This window comes from Acromyrmex echinatior, chromosome 1, assembly GCF_024713525.1.
Source record: "Acromyrmex echinatior isolate Ae372 chromosome 1, ASM2471352v2, whole genome shotgun sequence".
NCBI classification, from domain to species: Eukaryota; Metazoa; Arthropoda; class Insecta; order Hymenoptera; family Formicidae; genus Acromyrmex; species Acromyrmex echinatior.
Window position 1 is genome coordinate 16,411,965 of NC_141852.1, and position 19,542 is coordinate 16,431,506.

Below are 19,542 nucleotides of genomic sequence, written 5' to 3' on the forward strand. Positions count from 1 at the left end.
AAATCGATAGGAAAATTATACGGTCAATAAAAGTGGAAATATATTTTACAAATATTTTATAAATTGATAAATATTTATAATTTTATAAATATTAAATTGTAAAAATTATTATATGATTTATTCATTGCGAAATAACGGATAGTAGAAAGTAAAATTTTATTTTCGTGAAAATATATTCATCATGCATAACTCAACTTTTGGTCTTCATATTTTATCATCTCTCCACTGCTACGTCGAATTGGGAATTGCATACGATAATACTAACTCGAAAGATCGAGAGTTCTCTTCATTTTTTTCCTTTCTATTTCTGTGAGATAACCGGCAACAGTGGACTGATTCATCTCGAGAATATACGTATCGCTATAAATTTTTCCTGTCTATTGATAGCGTTACAATCATTGCAAACCTGCACGCTCGTAAAATTAACGAGCGTCGCATTTACTGCTTCATGTGCGTGAGCGCACGCGCACACTGCAATTTTTCGTTCGCAATTGCTAATGTATGATGCCTTGGTCTTGTTTCTCTTCGTGGACTTTTTTCGATGTCAGCATTCACTGACTCACGTATATATTTTCTTGCAAAAAAGGGATGTAACATGTTGGAAGTGAGACTGTCGTTATACAAAAATAATGTTTTTTTGTTTTTTTATTATAAAACGTTAAACATTAATTACGGTTTTTAATTTTCTTTTTAAGTAATACAGGATGTGACTGAACAATAAAGTATTTTAAAAACATCTAGAAATAAATGTAAATTATCATTGCAACTGTTACAGATCTCTTACAAAGTGACAAAGAAGTCAATAAATATATTATAAAGTTACAATAAAAAATTGTTATATATCTCTCCATTTAATTACAGTCACAGGTGTAAGATGGTGTACTTTTTTTCGCAAATCTTCGTTGCTTTCTCTCCATAAATGATTCGCTGCCGATGGCAAGTATAAAGCTGTTACATTGGAGTAGTCTACCTTCGGCAGACTTGCTTGTTATTTATTTAATTCGACAAGCGATCGATCGCAATACAGTTTATCGACCGGGAGTTGTACATTTTTTAATAATCCAAATAATCCTAATAAATATACCTTTTCGCGATTCGGTGATCGCAAGATTGACAAAGGATCACAATTGTGATTCTTAGTTTCTCCAATTGATCTAACAAGCCTCAAAGTGAAAATGCCGCTAACGAATAGTCACGCTTGTGAAAGAAAAAAAAGGACAGAAATGCCGAGACTCGCCGACGCATGAAAACATTCATCACGCTTTCCTGGGAGAACCGGCACTACCAACAACCTCGGCGTTTATCTGCCGATCGGGGCGTCGAGCGTAAACCAGTAGACAGAATCTGTTCGTGCTTTGGTACTACATAAATTTCTGGCTCTATTTTCAGCTAACTGCGATCTATCTTTGGATTGATTCCCGATCAGCGCTGACCCGTGCAAAACGACAGCTCTATTTATATATTCGCAAATATCCATGCGAAGTGGCGCTTGGCGAACGCGATTTTTTTCCCGCTGCTGATAACCTGCTGCGATATTATAGACCGTATCAATATTTATCGATGTTTCTAATTACCGTGAAACGTCATTTGTCACAACCGTACCGTAGTATTGAGTTAATAAAATTTTATATGCTTAAATACAAAATAAGTCAATTGTTCTCACAATTGGAAATGATATTTTTATAAGTGTCGTATCAAAACAAAGATTATTAAATAATTTTTTGAACATTTGTGTACGTATGCACGAGAAAAGAAAACGGAATTAATGTCGCTAACACTATTTCAAATCATAATTTTATGTAACTTCATTTTTAACGATAAAGAAATTTTTAATTTAATTTTATTAATTAAAAAATTTAAACAGATCGATTTATTATGTTGAAAATTTAGTCAAAAACTTGAACATGCTTTCGAGGATTCACGTTGAAGACGTCATAGACTTTGAAGCGACAGATAAAGTATAAATGACACATATCGCGATCTGGATCCCTATTCTTGAAAAGAAACGTAAAAATTAGGAAAATATACGTTATGTATATTATAATATTGTAGTATTTTCCTAGCTTTTCATATATGTTTTTTTTTTCAAGAATAGAGGCCCTGTGCTGCAATCAATTACACTTAATTAATTACTATATATGTAATCTGGTTCCCGGTTTGTCTACTCGACGGAAATAAGTTGAAACGTGTTAAGCGCTCGTATATTCGTTTTCATATTAAGTGGATTACTTAGGTAGATAAGAGGGCAAATTTGCGAGCAGTCGTAGATACACTCGCTAATAAATCTCGTGTTGTATATTAATTCGTAATTATTAAACTTGACACGCTATAATAATGCGACATAAAATATATTAATCCGTATCAGAGATCGCGCGCGTAAAAATCATCTTGATTAGCCGCGAGTGACGAGGCGTACAAACGCTAATAATTTTCGACTCCTGCGTTAATTTGCAATTAGCGCATTTTTAAGCGCGTTTGATAAGGCGTTTGATAAGGCGTCTGGTACTCTCTTTCTTGCCTAATAATAATATATGATAAAAGATAAGGATAAAAAGATAAAAGGGAACAAAAGTTTACGTGCTACCGTTTGACGATTTCTATATTTATGGATCGCAAAGACGAGCTTCCTTTTGCGTCCCCAGGAGGAAGGTACGCTCTTCCTCGTTCTGATACCTGTCTACTGCCATGTCGTAATGTCGTAATGTTTTCCGCGTCAACAGAACGAGGTAAGGTTCGAATGGTCCAGGTTTACGAGTTGGCAAGCGGCGGTTTTCTAGTAAGGAGCCGCGTGTGCTACCTACGCGCAAGAACAAGCTGCGTACGTGCGATGCATTCTTCGGGCACGCGCGCGAAGAGAGGTCGAAGACCTCCATGGTTTCTGGCAGACGCTGCACCATGCATCGTACTTGTACTTTCGACTGTTTGTTTCAAAACTTTAGCATAGCGACTTGTCATCACGTACTTGAAATTGGTTATCCATTATTATATTCAATAGAATGGGAAATTGAAAAGAGAATCCAAGTTTCAATTTGCCAGACAATTTTCAACTATAATTATAAAAAATTAAAGATAGAAAAACTAAAAAGTAGAAAATAATAATATAATAGGTACTTAAAAAACTTGATTTTTTTAGTATCTAAAAACGTTTTCCTATATTAGAATGAATATATAATTATTAATGAAAGTTTTCTTTGTAGCATATTCTTCAAGTAAATACATGTCACACGTAAACACATTATATTTTATATTCATATATATATATATATATATATATATATATATATATATATCTAAATATTTACTTTATTATTCTGTATTAATGACAAAAGCTTCTCGTTCATAAATGTATTCATATGTATAAAGAAATGAAATTTATGCATGTGTTACCCGAAGAAATATTTATGTGCAATCGACGGGAGGATCGTAACTAGCGCGTCGAGGTGCACTATTAAAAGATTCTTCAATTAAGTTTACGACGCGAATTATTGATTTAAAAGCGCTCGCCGACTCGTATCTCAGAAATGTCAGCTGCGTTTTCAGAGTAAGACGCGCACCCCACGGTGCGGAGAGAGTTCAACGTGTGGAACGAAAAGCGATATATCCACGGACAATGCATCGACAAGGTATCGTCCTTGTATGGACGATCAACGAGGACTCAACTTGAATCTGACGGAATGGAATGCTGCATCCAAGTCGGTATATAGCCGGCCACTAGGAAATCTCCCCGCATTTTACTTTGATCGAACTAAGGAAAGATGGAATGCCAATTATCGTACGATTGTAAACCCGCGTTCGAATACTTGAATCGATCAGCGGCGATATTTAATAGCGTCGCACAAGAAAAGACCTTAGTTGATTGCTAATCGAGGACTTATTTGTTCGAGAGAGATTCATTTGATACAAATAGAGAGAACATTTTTATTTTATAAATTATGCATTATGAGTGTAGATTTTTTCGGGGAGGAGTTATCAATTTCATTTATCACATAAATAGCAATTTTTTGCGTTAATGAATTATTTTTTTTTTTTAATATTTTAAATCTTGAATTGTCTCCTTTTTATTCCTGATTTTGAATGATAAAAATATTAGATTTTGTAAATCAACTTTTTTTCTGAAAAAAAAATATAAACAAAATGCAGTTATAAAAAATGAAATGTATAGTTCTTTAATATTGCTATTATTATTATACATACAAAATATTTGAGATATATTATTTTATCTAGAAATAAAAAAAATTAAAAAAAGTCTAGAAAGTCTTACTGTATGAAAAACATCGTTAAATGTTAAATAATATACGAGCATAAAAGCCAATTCGCGGGATTTACGTGCAAGTAGATATATGCTAAATAATTCTTATGTACATGAAACAATATTGTTTTATAGACATAAGAATTGTTTAATATATACTTTTATGTGTATTCCTGTATTATTCATTATTTTTGACATCGTTCAGATAACCATAATATTATTTTAATTAAATATTATTAAAAATATGATATTACACTAAAGTTAAATAAAAAGAAAAACCAGAATAATGAATAAGGAAAAATTATACACAGAAATTTATTCAATAAAATTTACCAAATTAAAGAATTATGCGATGGATTTTTCTGAAGCGGTTCAACACATTTTTTTTTAAATTTGGAGAGAATTGAACTGCCCAACCTTCCTTAGATGCATTCATGCGCATTATACAATATAATATGCGGAAGAAGTGTTTAATTTGATAAAATTCGATATCGTAACCGGATCATACAAGTCTCCGAGTTCTTGCATCGAATTAATGGCGTGTAGATTTCTAATCGCTTCTCAATCTCGGTTTCTTTTGCTTCTTCATTCGCTTCCTTCGAGCAGAAGCTACTCGATAAAATCTCTTCTCCGTGAACGGATTCGCCACCTGTTCCGATAGAAATTACGAGGTAGGATTCTGTCTCGTTAAGCCGCGAAATTAAGACCGTAGTAATTCGACCTGATCCATCTCTGGATTAGCACTCCTGAATGGATGTTCGCAGAAAAACATAAAGCTGGAAGACCGATCGATTGAGCGCTTTCTTTTGCTGCTTCTGGCGATCCAAATGTGAACAAGAAACATTCCGCGGTTTAATCCCGGGAATTATCTGGGAAACCCTTGACCGCGCCAAGTCTCACGAGAATGTATGACCATAAAAGCGCTCATTACCGTCACGAACCGTCAGAGAACCACGAAAAGTTTAAGTTAAAGTGGTGTGTCGCAATATCCCATTATCATTAAATTCCGTTTTGAGCAGAATTTATATATTTTCCGAATGATAAAACTGATGATATCTACGTACGATCACCTTGTAAATTCGCGATGAATGTCTCGCAGTATAATAAATCAATGCATATCTTTACGACCGAGGATAAGCAAACACTGAAAAGTATATTTATGGGCATGCTGCGGGTGGATTAATGTAGATCGTGCGAGGAGGAAGGCGATCCACATTAATCCATAGCAGTAAGGAACGGCGCCTTTCCCACGTCGTCTTACGGAATCTCTCTACTGCCGGGAAGACTTTACCCGCTGCGCGTCGTTTGTGAAAAGATCACAGCACAGCGAGAAATCATTTCTCGTGAACCGCGATCGCGGGTGACGCAGGATCCGTGAAAGGCGTCTATTAGCGTCACGCATCCACAGAATGAAGGAGAAGAGAAAGAGAACGCGGCCGCTAAGTGTACAATATCGCGCGTACACAAAGTACACACGCGTCACGCAATGCGTAGCGGCATGTACAAAGGAAGAGAAAAGGAAAAGAAGAGAAAAAGGAAGAAAAATCAGGGTGAAAGAGATGAGGAGGAAAGAAACAGGAGGTGGCAGATTTCGCCCATAATTACAATCCTGCGAGTGAGATCTTGCAATGCAATTCGCCGACGTCGCGAAGATATCGCAGTACAATGATCATGATCGCGGCGGGGCTTGCTTTATGAATATGCGAATATATATAAATGAATATATGCCTCGTCTTCATCCTGGGAGGTGCGTTTTGTTCAGCCACATATGCATATATTTGCCGTGATGCGCCTCTATCACCGACGCGACCTTCCATCGAGGATGCGGATCCTTAATCGAGGAAACGAGCGGCATAAAGATGAATGAAATTAATGACTACTCATCTTTCACGAAGTTCCATTTATTAACTTGGATCTTTCAAGGAAACACTTCCATCGTAGATGTAGTTTCTATGGCTGGTATTCATATAGTCCGTTTTTATTTCAGAACAACAATCTTGAGTAAAAAATATAGAGAAATAATGCCAAGAGAGTCAACATCGGTTGTACGTGTATATACGAATTTATTAAAATTTTTGGTATAAATGTGATGTAGAAAATATTTTGATTATTTTTTTTTTAAGTCCTTTTTAGTACAATTTTAAATTTTATTAATTTTGATACTAATCTAGTGGAAATTAATAAATTGTCATTATATGTAGTCAGAGCGGTAATGGCTTAATTATTAAATTATTAAATTTTAATGTGATCAAATGCAATATAGTTATATGTCTATATTAAATTAAAATTTAATACATTAGCTGTCAAATCAACATGTGATGGTTAATGATATCCCTATGCCATGTGTGTCAATGATACGGTTATCTGCACTAGATCATCTCCGTTGATCCGATAATTGACATATTAAATTTTACGTAGACACACAACCATATTATAACAATACATTGATCACATTACAATTCAATAAGTCTCTACTGTTCTGATTACATATATTGACAACTTATTAATTACCTTTGAATTCGCACCAAAATTGAGCTTTTGTAAAAAATTATTAATGATATTTATAAATATATTTTAATTATTTATGTTAAATGCATAGTAATCAGGATATGCATAGTATTTTAATTATTTATGTTAAATTCATAGGATAATCAGGATATTATTAGGTGTTGGAATTAATTCGTAGCGTTTTTTAATGAAAGAATGTTATTTATTTCACATGAGCATTAAAAAATACATTAATGAAAGTACTTCCCATCACTTGTAAAACGCTACGAATTAATTCCAACACCTAATAATTAAATTTAAAATTGTACTGAAGATGATCTAAAAAGAAATTTTCAATTTACCATCACAGTTTATATGAAAAATTTTAATAAATGTGCGTTTACATACAACTAGTATTGGTTCTCTATTGTCATTATTATAATATTTTTAATTCAATTCATTGGCGCCTAAACATAACTGATTGTTTTTATCTTAAATAATATCTTAAGAAGCTAATATGACTATGACTATTAATTTACGATATCTTAACTACACTTATAAAACGGTCTCAAATATAAGAACCGTCTACGAATACCGGCCTGTGATTTCTACTATAGAAAGAACGATTTTACTAAAGTATTTAAAATTTAGCTAAGATACACAGATTTGAAAATAATTTTGTTAAATCAAACCGGTGAGAATTATATAGACAGTGCATGTGTTAAATCCATATCCATATCCATTTAGTGTATTTCAATAAAATCGTTTTTTCCATGTGTAGAGATTTCCTCTCATATATTCTACAAGTAGTAAGTATAAACTGGAAGAGATATTGATTGCGAATTCCGCCTTTTTTTTTAATGTCGCGAAAGGTCTTTAAAGTATCGCGCGCCGGAATTGGGAATTTAGTTTGGTTTTATGATCGCGAAGTTACAATCGGCCAATGATCCTCGGAGCGATCGACAAGAGCGCGTTACTCCACGTACATACTTCTTATCTAACTCGCTATTCCACGGACGAGTTCTCTGCGTTCATCGGCTTTCCGCTTTTTCTCGTTGCGTCTCTCTATCCCTTTTCTTGTTTCTTCCTTCTTGTCTTCTCTCCACGTCCTCGTCGTCATCCTCATTCTCGATCTCCTCTCCTCTTTCCTTTCACGAGCTTGCCATCGTAGTCGCAGTTATTGCAGTCACCGTCGTGCTGTCGCTGCTTCTTCTTATCCCCGGCAATGCCACCGCACTCACGTTCCGAGAAACCGGATGGCATTTTCATCTGCGGTCTGGTGTACAATAAGACCCTGTCGTTTCCCCACAGATCGAAGATCGCCAATCGACGATTCTGATCGTAAAGTCGGCGAGGACTCTGTTTTTGCTTCGACAGTGTCTCATTACTTTCGCAGTTGCGTGGAAAAATGTCGACTAGACATCCAGTATCTTCTCGGAGGAAGAAAAGTTGCGAAAATCACGTAAAATGCGACATAAACGACGTTCCTGTATACAGTGTGTTTTGTCACACGCAAGAAAGATGATGGTTCAGGATTGTGAAGTAAATTGGATGTAAAATCTGAGTTATTACAAATTCCTTTACAAAGCAGCATTATTTATTATGGATGTAAATTATAGATGTATATTATAGGTGTAAACTGTACATATATGTCAACAAATTTATTTTAATCATTACTTTAAAGAAATAATTTTCTAACTATATATTTTGAAAACAAGAACAAGTAGGAAATAATTGTAACTTTTAATTCTAATACAATTTCTTAATGCTAGGATTTGAGTAAAAAAAAAAAACACAAAAACCGATTCTAAGCAATAATTCAATTATAACTAGTTGTTTTTTTAGATAATAACGTATGTCAATTATAACTCTTATACTCTTTCCCGTTATGGATTATGCATAAGAACGCATGTAAATTATATTTATTTAGTTTATAACACCACTCACTCATACGCTTTGTACGAAACACCGGAAACAAGTTATTTACGTGGCACGCACACTTCACGCTGATGCAGTACGTTTTTTTCTTTTCGCAATTATGCGAGCATAGCGAAGGACTTCGTTAATTCAGAACACCGTCGTGTGGAGGCCGACTACCGATGGACCGTTTCTCTAACCCGTTTCTTTCGCCCGTATCTCCTTTGATTCTTTTTGCAAAAATGAGCGAATAGTAGCTCCATTACCTGACCATCAATCTCTTGCCCCTGATCCCCCTCTCTTCGTGTTCTGTCTTCTATTATATCTCTTTGCTCAGATCGTAGGACGAACGGAATAGGAGGGAAATCGAAGAAGAGAAACGGGACGAAAGATACCGGAGGGGCCTTCGAGATCAGGTTATGCTAACTGGGACTCTCCCTCACTGGTCCCACAAGTATTCGCTTATAAAAGCGTAGGTCCCTGCGACGAACGTGTGTATCTTTTCTCGTATACGTACGCATACACGTGTAGATCAGTACATGGAAATGCATGGAGTCGCTTTTGCGGAATCGACTCGTCGCGAAAAGAAGACGAAGAAGAAGGAGAAGAAGAAGAAGAAATAGAAGTACGGGGCTGATACATGAGCGGCTTCGTGACCATCGTGAGCGTATAAGGGTGTCTCTCCGCTTCTCTTTTCTCTTATACTTCTTCATATATACTTGGGCAAGTGTGCGTCGGGAAAAGGAGCGCGGTTGAGGCGAGCAATCGAGAGACGAGGGCTAATGTACCGATGTGATTCTCTACGACGTGCCCAGCTCCCCAGGATGGCCTTGCCGCTTCTGAATCGCAGATCGCGATATCGGGCAATCTCGAAGGCTGCACGAGATAATTGAAGTCCGTCGAGGAAAACGGCGCGGGAAGCGATATCTGAAATGCGCCGCATCGAGAAGCCCGCGAGATACGTGGTCTGACGTCTAACCAGAGGGTTACTCGTATGAGATCATGCATGTGTAATTACTTGCGAGTATAATGATAATAGATTCAACGAAAATTTATTAAACTGGGAATGGGATGGTAGGCAAAGTCTTAAACGTATACTGATATATCGATATCTGCAGCTTATTTAAATTTCTTAAATATTTAAAAATTCGAAAGAATACACTTTAAAGGAGAACATTAGAAAAAAAACATTTTTAGAGAGAATTTGCTTGCATATAAAATGAAGTAATGGTATGAGAATGAGGGAAAGAAGAAGAAATGTATCTTTCCTTCTTCATCGTGGAATCAGGAAATGAAAAGAACATTGTAGCGAGGATCATACAAGATAAGAAGTCATTAGTTAGTCACTAAACACAGAGCGTACACATGCTTTTATGGACCTATAATTGATCTGATTTATATATTATATTAGATTTGTATTTTATATGTATAAACGCGAGATTAGATTTGAGTCTTTAAAGTCTCCGTATGTTAATAACTTGTCTATTTTTAATGCAGTAAGCTTCTTTTACGACTTTTCAAAACGCGGATTATCTACGTAACGCGGCACTCAGTTTCGCTATACAAAAAAATCAATAGACTCTTCGCTTGTTGCTTAGGATCTTAAGAAGGTTTAGACAGTTCGAGGACCAAACGTCCGACGGTATCCGTCATTCTTAAGTAGGTGAATACCACATCACAGACGAGACCTAACTCACGCATTGCTTTAGAAAAGAGATTAAAAGGGGATAACGGGTGCGTTTCCTACGCGTGTTATTCGCTACTTTTAGCAAACGCGACCTTAAGACGTCTCGAACAAGAATCGAATTAATAAATTGCCATGAGAATAATCTCAACGGGACTCTAAAAGCGATCAAGCATTTGCATCTTTCATTCGTGCTATATTTTTTATGCTTTCCTTCACAAATCTGTAATAAATAAATTCTTAGTGAAAAAGTACATAAATCTATCTTTAAAGCAATTACAAAATTCTAAAGCCAACAGATGAGTAAGTAGATATAAACAATAAGTAGATATACTTTATTGCAATAATCTATTTAAATCTCGTATTCTAAATGTTAAAGCAAAGGAATTTTTATCATTGTCTAAAATAAAAAAGATTTAAGATAAAAAGTTTAACATTTTTACTGAAGGATATTTTAAAAATATATAATTTGAGGGAAAAAAATTACAATTTTTTTCTATGTTAAAACAACTTTGAAGGTGAAACAAAAAAAAAGCAACAGGAATATTTGTCACATTTTATTATTATTAGAAATAAAAAAAATATAGTTTTATATTTTATATTTATATTTATATATTGAATTTGAAGAGAGAAGTTCCCTCATATGAGGGATTGGTACGATTTTGTATTTCGTGTTGCAGATAAAAATTTATTTTATTAGGGGTAAAACTTACAATGTAATCTTGGTAAACATTGTGGAAGATGTGACGAGATTATTTAGGCCTAGAATAAAGATATTCAAGAAATTATCGTTCGAGGATGATTTTATTGGGCCACTCCTCGAATATGCGGAAGCGGTCGTTTAGAAAGTATCTGCTGGCACATTGAGAAGACGATGCTCTCTCACTCACTCACTCACTCACTCTCTCTCTCTCTCTCTCTCTCTCTCTCTCTCTCTCTCTCTCTCTCTCTACGAGGGCGATCTTACAATTCGCTTTCCTGATGGCCGGAAATTGAGTCATATTGGATGGACGGGAAATTCAGACGTGATACGATTATCCGGGATATTGGACGTAGTGAAATGTACTCCGCATGTACATGTAGCGCGCAGAGAAAATTTCAGACATTTTTCAAAGCATTATAGATTCAGCTGTGATTCATCTTGCACTTCTTATCGTCCTGAATATTCACATTTTAGTAACAAGTAAATTGATGCCGATTTTTCTCAAATTTTTTACAATCATCTCTTTTATGTCGATAGTAGTATATAAGGAAAATAAGTAAGTATATAAGGAAATGTGTCATTTTAGTTTAAGTTGAGTCTTCTAATTAAAAATATTTTTTTTATTTTACACAAATATCTCATTGTATACATATTTAAAGCAGTATTTTTTAAGAATTAATATATACTGTTTTTTAATTGTTATTTTGATATTCTATATATGTGTGTGTCAAGCTTCAAAAAATCGAATGTAGATTTATCCTTAAAAAATATTGTTATAAAACACGTGTAATCAGATATTCGTATAAAATTAAAAAAAAATTTTAATTAAATACTAAAAAATGTAATTTAAGCTAAAAGTAATAATATATTTCTTCATATTTTGACATAAATAATTTAAAAAATTAAGAAAAATCAACGTCTGACATTCCCTGATGAGGTTTACTTATATGAATTGCACGTTGGGTGGTTGCGAGAAATACTCAAACGATCCGCTTAATCTTACAATAGTTTTGAAAAAAATAAAATTTTACTTAGAAAAAGTTTACAAAGAATTCGTTACATGACAGAGACATCCCGTACAGCAGTGACATTATTATAACTCGCAGCGAGCACGGTCAATAATTCGTCACTCTTTTAAGAAGCGGAGATAAGACACAACGAAACGAGTCTCTCGTGAAAAGACATAACGTTGTAAACGGAAAGACGTAACGCGTAAAGAGCGAATGCTCAAGTAAACACTGCCGCGTCTTATCTGCGTGATTAAAGCAGACGTTTATCTCTCAGCGAAGATAAGCGCAAGACGTGCATACGTTGATACACGCGTTCACTTATCGGCGTACGATGGCCTTTTCTTTGAGAAATGCGTTTTCTTGTCGGTCGCCTACACTTGTATCGTGTAGCATCGGCGCATAATATCGCGCTTCGATAATTAGAACTTACATAAGTAATAGACGCAATATCACCAGAGGTACGTATCCACCCCATAATTAGGCAAGATAAATAAGGATGTATCTGGATTCTGGATCGACGCATTACAGCCGACGGCGATTTTCTGGATTCTCGGGATCCAACGACGATGACGATGGTGCCACGATATCGATCGATTTTTACGAGTGCGACCGACGCGCGACGATCGTAAATTTCAGCACCTCGCTTCGTTAATCATCTAATGTATTACAGATGATCGTAAAACTGCTCGCAAATCATTCACAGCTAAATGGAGTGTAGGCGGCATTACGTGCAGCCGACATACACGCCGGACTTTGCGATCGTTCGTTATTTGCATAGAATTTTCATATCGACGTCGTGATTGCAATCGCATTGCTATTAAGAAAGGTTTTAACGAGAAAATATTTTCTCTTGCTCCTGAGAGAAAATAATCGGAAACTTCTCTCTCTTTCATCTCTCTCTTTTCTTCTCCTTTATCTTCTTTTTTTCTTTTCGATCGTCGCTCCTTTTTTTCATCACGACACGCTTTACTCGCGAAATCGCTCGTATGGTCGAGCTTACGACTACGACGATTCACGTGCGATTTCACATTTCGCTGCTTCCCCGCGGCCAATTTCGTAAATTATCGGTTGCCTGTGAACCACCCACGTATTTCTCCATCGGCGTGAACACGAGGGACAAAAAAAAGATTCCGCAAAGTCGAAGAGAAGAGGCGGCTAACGGCGAAGAAAGACGCAGGGAGAGCTCGAGACGTACGGTTGCACACACGAAAGTACATATTATGCAAGACCGGGTGAGACCAGATCATTGACGTATCCTTATTTGCAGAGAGTGCAATTTCGCGAATATCCAAGGAAAAAAAAGTGCGACAACGGAGAAAGAGCTAAAAGGGAAAATTGACGCGGATTATCGACAAAGTCGAGCCACCCACGTGGCTGCAATCAAGTGCGGCTAAACGATCGCGCACGTGGACACTGGACAATCGGGAAACGTACGGCATTGTACTCGCACCGCGTGGCGATTTGATAATCCGCACGCGATGATGGCCGTGTTTAATACAATGTGACTGTTTTCAACAAGACACACAGATGACACAGCGTTTAGGATGTAGATATAATAAAAGGAATAAGGAATAAAGATTTGAACTTATCAGAAATCAGATATACGTATATCGAAATATACAGTTTTTTGATCAATCAAAATTGTTATTCCTTATTCTTTTTATTATGTCTGTGTCCTGACACTGTGTTCAACACGAAGTGTTCCTTGGCAAAAAAAGATTAATAAAGGACGATTGAGAATGATAGGATTTCTATCAATTTGTATCGTGTTTTATAAACTTATATCGTTTTTTGTCGTCAACTTTGTGAGCATCGGATTGATAAGATGTATATAAATACTATCATATTTTATCGGGTTTAAGATTCCTAAGATTTGATTTAAATTAATTAATTCACGAACTAGATTCCATATTTAAAACGATAAAATTTTTCTATCGTTCTCTGTCAACTTTTTTTTACCAGAGTTCCAACTGTGACGGTGTTACACTGCTAAACGTTGTGAAAAATTAAGTACGGGCATGTAAAATATGTCAGTGTTATCAACTTTTTAAAAAATTATTTAATAACCTATGCTTATTTTGTAATAAAACTATTAAAAACCGTCAATCTTGAAAGATTTAGAATTTAATTCTAAATTAAAATGATGAGTCTATTATTATACACTATTAGAAATTTCGTAATGAATTTAAATAACGTGTAACGGAAGCTTGTGGTTATGAGATAACCACAAAAATAACTGAAAAGTAATGAGTGATTTAACTGAAAACAAAGGACATTAGGCAATTCAGAAAATTCAGAAAATTCTGAAACATTGTGTGCGAGTAGAATAGTTTATCAAAATTACAGTTTTAGGGAGTGAAACACTCCTTTGAAAAAAAAAACGGTTTTTCTCTTTCGAAGCGGATATCGTTGAAACTATAAAAAATAGAAAAAAATGTTCTGAATAAAAGTTAAATGGTTTCAAGAGAACTTTAGTATTATAATAAAAAAATTTTTATTATTTACTTATTATATACTATATATTTATTATACCCTCCCTTAATTTTCAAAAATTTTAAAAATTATAATTCTGAAATATTCTTGAAACTATGGAGGGGGATAGTTCTTCCAATAGTTGTAAAATAAACAATTTGCTGAACGTAATCGAAGATTCCTTGCGATGCAACGATCCATCTATGTCGTCTGCATCCATATTGTTTTACGAAGGAGGTTCTATGAAGGAGAAAATCAGTGGATCGGCTATTAACTCTTTAAAGCGCATATTTTCGAAGCTCCCCAATACAATATTATCTTCAGGATATCATTTAAGAAGATTAATTAAAATTACAAGATTTATTATAAAGGAGTTATCTCCTTCGCAATCCATTCACGTCAGCCAAATTGCGAAAGAGATCGGCGGACCGGTGTATGACTGGCGGGTGTTATAATTCTGCCGGTATCATAAATTTTGTTAAGCTTTCGGCAGGAATCCCGATATGCACACAATCCTATTTAAGAGAATTTGTTGAAACTAATGAGATTTGCAAGGGAATGTTTTAATCGTATCGCTTTATGTGCGAGGCTTTATTTTGTATATTTTAATATTAATTACAGCAACATCTTTTGTTCCCTTCGCCTTATATCTAATATAACACGTCACATATTTCCTATATGCATATATGTATAATCATTAGATATGTAAATAAGTTTCCGCGGTTTTTTTTTGAAAAATATGTCTATTATTATAACATATAGAAACGATACAAACATTTCAGTCAAAATATTTGTCGTTTGAATCATTATTCATTTACACTTATTTATTCACTTGCTTAATGCAGATATTGTTCAAAATGTTGACCTCTCGCAGCAACGCATGCATTGCATCTTGAACGGTCAGCTCGTGTTGCAGCCAAACATTAATCTGGTCAACGTAACAATTCGTTGATCCGGCACTCTTCTGAAGCATTGTCGCTGAAGTTGTACACGAAAACAATAATATTTCATTTTGAAAACAATAATATTCCGAAAATTACGTTTTGTTTTTAGCAATTTTTTGTAAAATGGAGCAAAACCGAACATATCTCTAAACTAAAGGACTTTTTTTCTTAGTTTATTGATATCTTTACGATTCCGAAGTTTGGCCATTTAAATCCGGGACACCCTGTGTACATTATATATATAGTGAATCTTTATGATATAATAATAGAAAGTTATTATTAATATGATGTCTATACTATACTTTCTTAGAATATAATGAAGCATTCCGCGGTAAATTTTCCGTCTATTTTCTATTTAATCTGAACATTTTTTTTAACTCGCAATAGCTCGTGACGAAAAATAGATACGTGACATTTCATAGATAGGAAATGCTAATAATATTCATCGTATGTTATTTTCATTGTAGAATATTAAAAATAGTATGCGCTTTACATTGTTGCTCTCACGAACCTTTTTCCTTTATCTAATCTTCCCGGGTCATTACGTGGCAAGCGTAATCGATTTGTTCAGAGCTGTGCATCATCACGTTTCATAAAAAGATCAGCTGACGCAAATCGTGTATCGGAGCCAAATAACAGTTTAGACGGCCAGACAGACAACCGAGCGAGCGAGTGACTGCAAGTTCAATTAAGAGATTACATACCGATAAAGACTGCGAAAAGAGCAATTAAAATTAACATTCTTCATATCAGCGAACCTCACTGGATATTTTAACAGTTATGCACTCGTTTCTCAAGTTGTTCAAACTCTCACCGACCACCCAAGTTCGTCGCCAACCTGCTCGATCTCATGTGTATTCGATTTGATTTAAATATGAAACAGACGAGTCTATTTGAACTATTACGCTACAAAAAACAATACAGAATGTCGACAGCGAGTAAGAACATAGAAATTTATTAAAATAGAGTGCGATACGTCCTTTTGTACGACGAGCATCCTAAAGAACGATATTATCTCATCCTTTGAAGTCGGCGTACTCTAACTTACGTTAATACGCGCGTGACTCGTCTTTGATCTCTGACCGAGTGAGTAATTAGATGCATCGAGCATGCACGAAATTGCGTACGCTTACGGGCACACTTGGTAAAAGTTATGTGCAAAGACTTTTCCCTGCCGCCCACCGACAGGGTTCACAAGCGTTCGCGAGTGCGTGTGCGTGTGGCGTGCAGGCACGCATCTTCTCGTTCCTATATCGCAAAGAATCTTATCAGATCCACTCGATTTATCGCCGTAGCCCTGCTATTTTGCGTAACTTGTATTTTTCGCGTAATCTGTCTGTCGGGAGATCTTCCGCAGACCTAGAATTAGCGCCTTGGCTTCTTCGGAATAGCACGTGCTCTACACGATATTGAACGCCGATATTTAAATTCGCCTGTCGGAGGCAGAATTAAATGAATCGTATAAGGCGTGGTGATCGGCGCAATTAGTTTTTATGTCCTTCATTAGCGATGCGTAAGTTTTAATTATTATTCACAGAAAAGTATTCCAGGAGCAGAATATTCAATGGTAATTATAAAGTCCAAGTCGGCCAAGTGCGTTAATCTCATTCTTCGGCCTCGTTCCATGTTTCAACTTATTAGTGAAGCTTCTTTTGCTTTTGCTTGAACGACTTTAAGACATATATATATATACGTTCAGTAAGGATGTACTTAATACATTTTTGTTAATTTTGTTAATGCTGAACCCTTCATAATCTCAATTAAAAACTGTGACTCTTTCTGCTACATCTTTTTACACAGCACGATATATTTTATCGCCGTACATATTTAAAAAAAAAACGAAAATATTTTTCAAAGGAAACATTTCCTGTTTTATATTTTCATATTTATATTCACGCAATGGAGAATAATTTATACATCGATTGTAACTTTCAAATTTAATTTTTTGATTTGAATTTAATTTTAATTTAATTTTTTTTTTATTTACAAATTAAGAATTTTACATCAATCACCAGTTTTAAATCGTCCACTCGCACATTGTTGTGAAACGAAATTATATATGACGAATTGCGTCCCTGTTCGCACACGTGGTGATTGCGGTGGCGAAGGAGGCAGGAAAAGGGAGTTCGCGTAACGCAATTATCCGTATTAACATAGCCGGCCCGGTGGTCCGCATCCGCGGTAGCGTGGCGGGACGTACGCAGGATCACTTTAAAGTAGTATGCGAGATATCTCAAGAGGTAGTGCAAGGTAAACGCGGCCAGCACAACCACGCTCCGTCCTCGCAACGATGCAATTTCGTCCTGAAGCGTATTATCCCCGCCCGAGCGCGACGGAAAATTGATAAAGTGGAGTGAGGACTACCTGCACCAGCTAGCAAGTCTCGGGGGTCGTGCAAGTTGCTCCTGAAAGATTGAAAGCCTCAGTACTCGTCGTAAATGATGCGCGTCGAACAATTGATATCTTCCAACACCCATTTCTCCGTAATCCAGTGATATCGACACTAGGAGCATTGTTTTATTTAACGGCTGAATGAGTAACAGCGCAAAATTACTGACGTCCGAAATAACACAGCAATATTAGTCTATATTAGGAATTATCTTTAGTTTAAAATATTTTTCGAAATTTTAAATTTCAAGCTTCCAAAATGAAACGCCAATTTTTTTCTTACTTAACGAAAAATTTATTAGAAATGACAACGAGAAATCGTAGTTGAGTTGAAATGAAAATTCCCATAAAGTGTGTTCTATTACATTTTATATTACTTACACACATCTTAAAAAGCTGATTGTAAAATCATTTTCGCAAAAATAAACACGTAGGGTGTGGCCAGTATAAACGAAAATAACGTGAGCAGAGAGCTAAAGACGTAAGAGAGGACAAGAAAGACATGGAGACGTTAAGAAAACAAGGAAGCAAACTGATGGCAAGAGGTAGAATCCTTTGGGATCGTTAAGCAAAGGAAGAACGCCTGGTATGTTCTTCGCGGCTCTTCCTTCTCTCCAGTATCCTCCATATTTTTGCTTTGCCCTTTACCTCTCTTCTCTTCAGCATGAAGATCGAAGCCTGCTTTACGAGGCAGTCTTGTAAGTCGATCGTGATGCCTCGATAGTGCACGTACTTGAATGTGTGTGCGCTTGTGCGTTTGTGAATATGTGTGAGGCGTGTATAGAATATTATGGCGTGACATCGCGAACGTAAAATCGCCTCTTCCTCGACTCGAACAGTACTAACGAAAAAAAAATATAAAGGTGAATCGCGGTAAATCTCTACGAGCTGCCAGTTGTCGTCGTGCAGGGTGGTCCCCGTTTCGAAGATTCTTCTTTGCTTGACAATGTCTACTTTTTAAAAAATATACGTCTTCTGTTATTCGGCTTTCATGCGACGCATTCGTTACCTCCGCTATTGTAGTCAGAATATAATCGCGAAAAAAAATAATATCTCCATTCACTCTACTTTTATTTTGAGATGGTATATTATTAAAAATTTATTACACATACGCAAGATTACTGCAAGATATAGAATTGATACCAATTAGAGAATTAAGTAATATTGTTTTTACTGTAAAAAACAATATTTTTGATCAAATTACATAAAATTCATGAAAAATCTTAGAATTCATTCATTAAATATGTAGAAGAAGAAATAGAATTCATTTTTTTTTTTGTTATTTCGATACTTTTTAATATTTTTGTCTTTATAATTTTATATCGAAGCGAAAATATGTTTTATTGGCTGTTGCAATTCTTGATGAGTTGATAATAGGTTAATAGGTCTGTTTGCGTTGCTTGCACTTTTCGCATTCAGCATCTGTATTTTCTCTTTTTTCAACGCCCGAATCTATTTTTCTAATCATATCACTGTATGCAAAAATTTTGGGGGATTTCAAGCAATGCGAACGGACCTAAATGACCTAAAAAAATATCCGAGTAAAAAACTGTCAAAGTCAAAGGAAAAAACTTATTAATTTCCGAATTTTTTTATCCTAAAATTCTGATATTTTCCCTCCTCTCCCCCATCATTTACATCTTTAAACCAATCAAAAATTGACTGTTGCAACCAATTAAAAATGCTAT

The 19,542-nt window shown here is 35.4% G+C and overlaps 1 protein-coding gene across 2 annotated transcripts in view; it reads left to right on the top strand.

Annotated features, from left to right (window-relative positions):
• The window catches only part of Sema5c (Semaphorin 5c), a 110,204-nt gene that overhangs the window by 60,962 nt on the left and 29,700 nt on the right, over nucleotides 1-19,542 (top strand). The window lies entirely within an intron of this gene.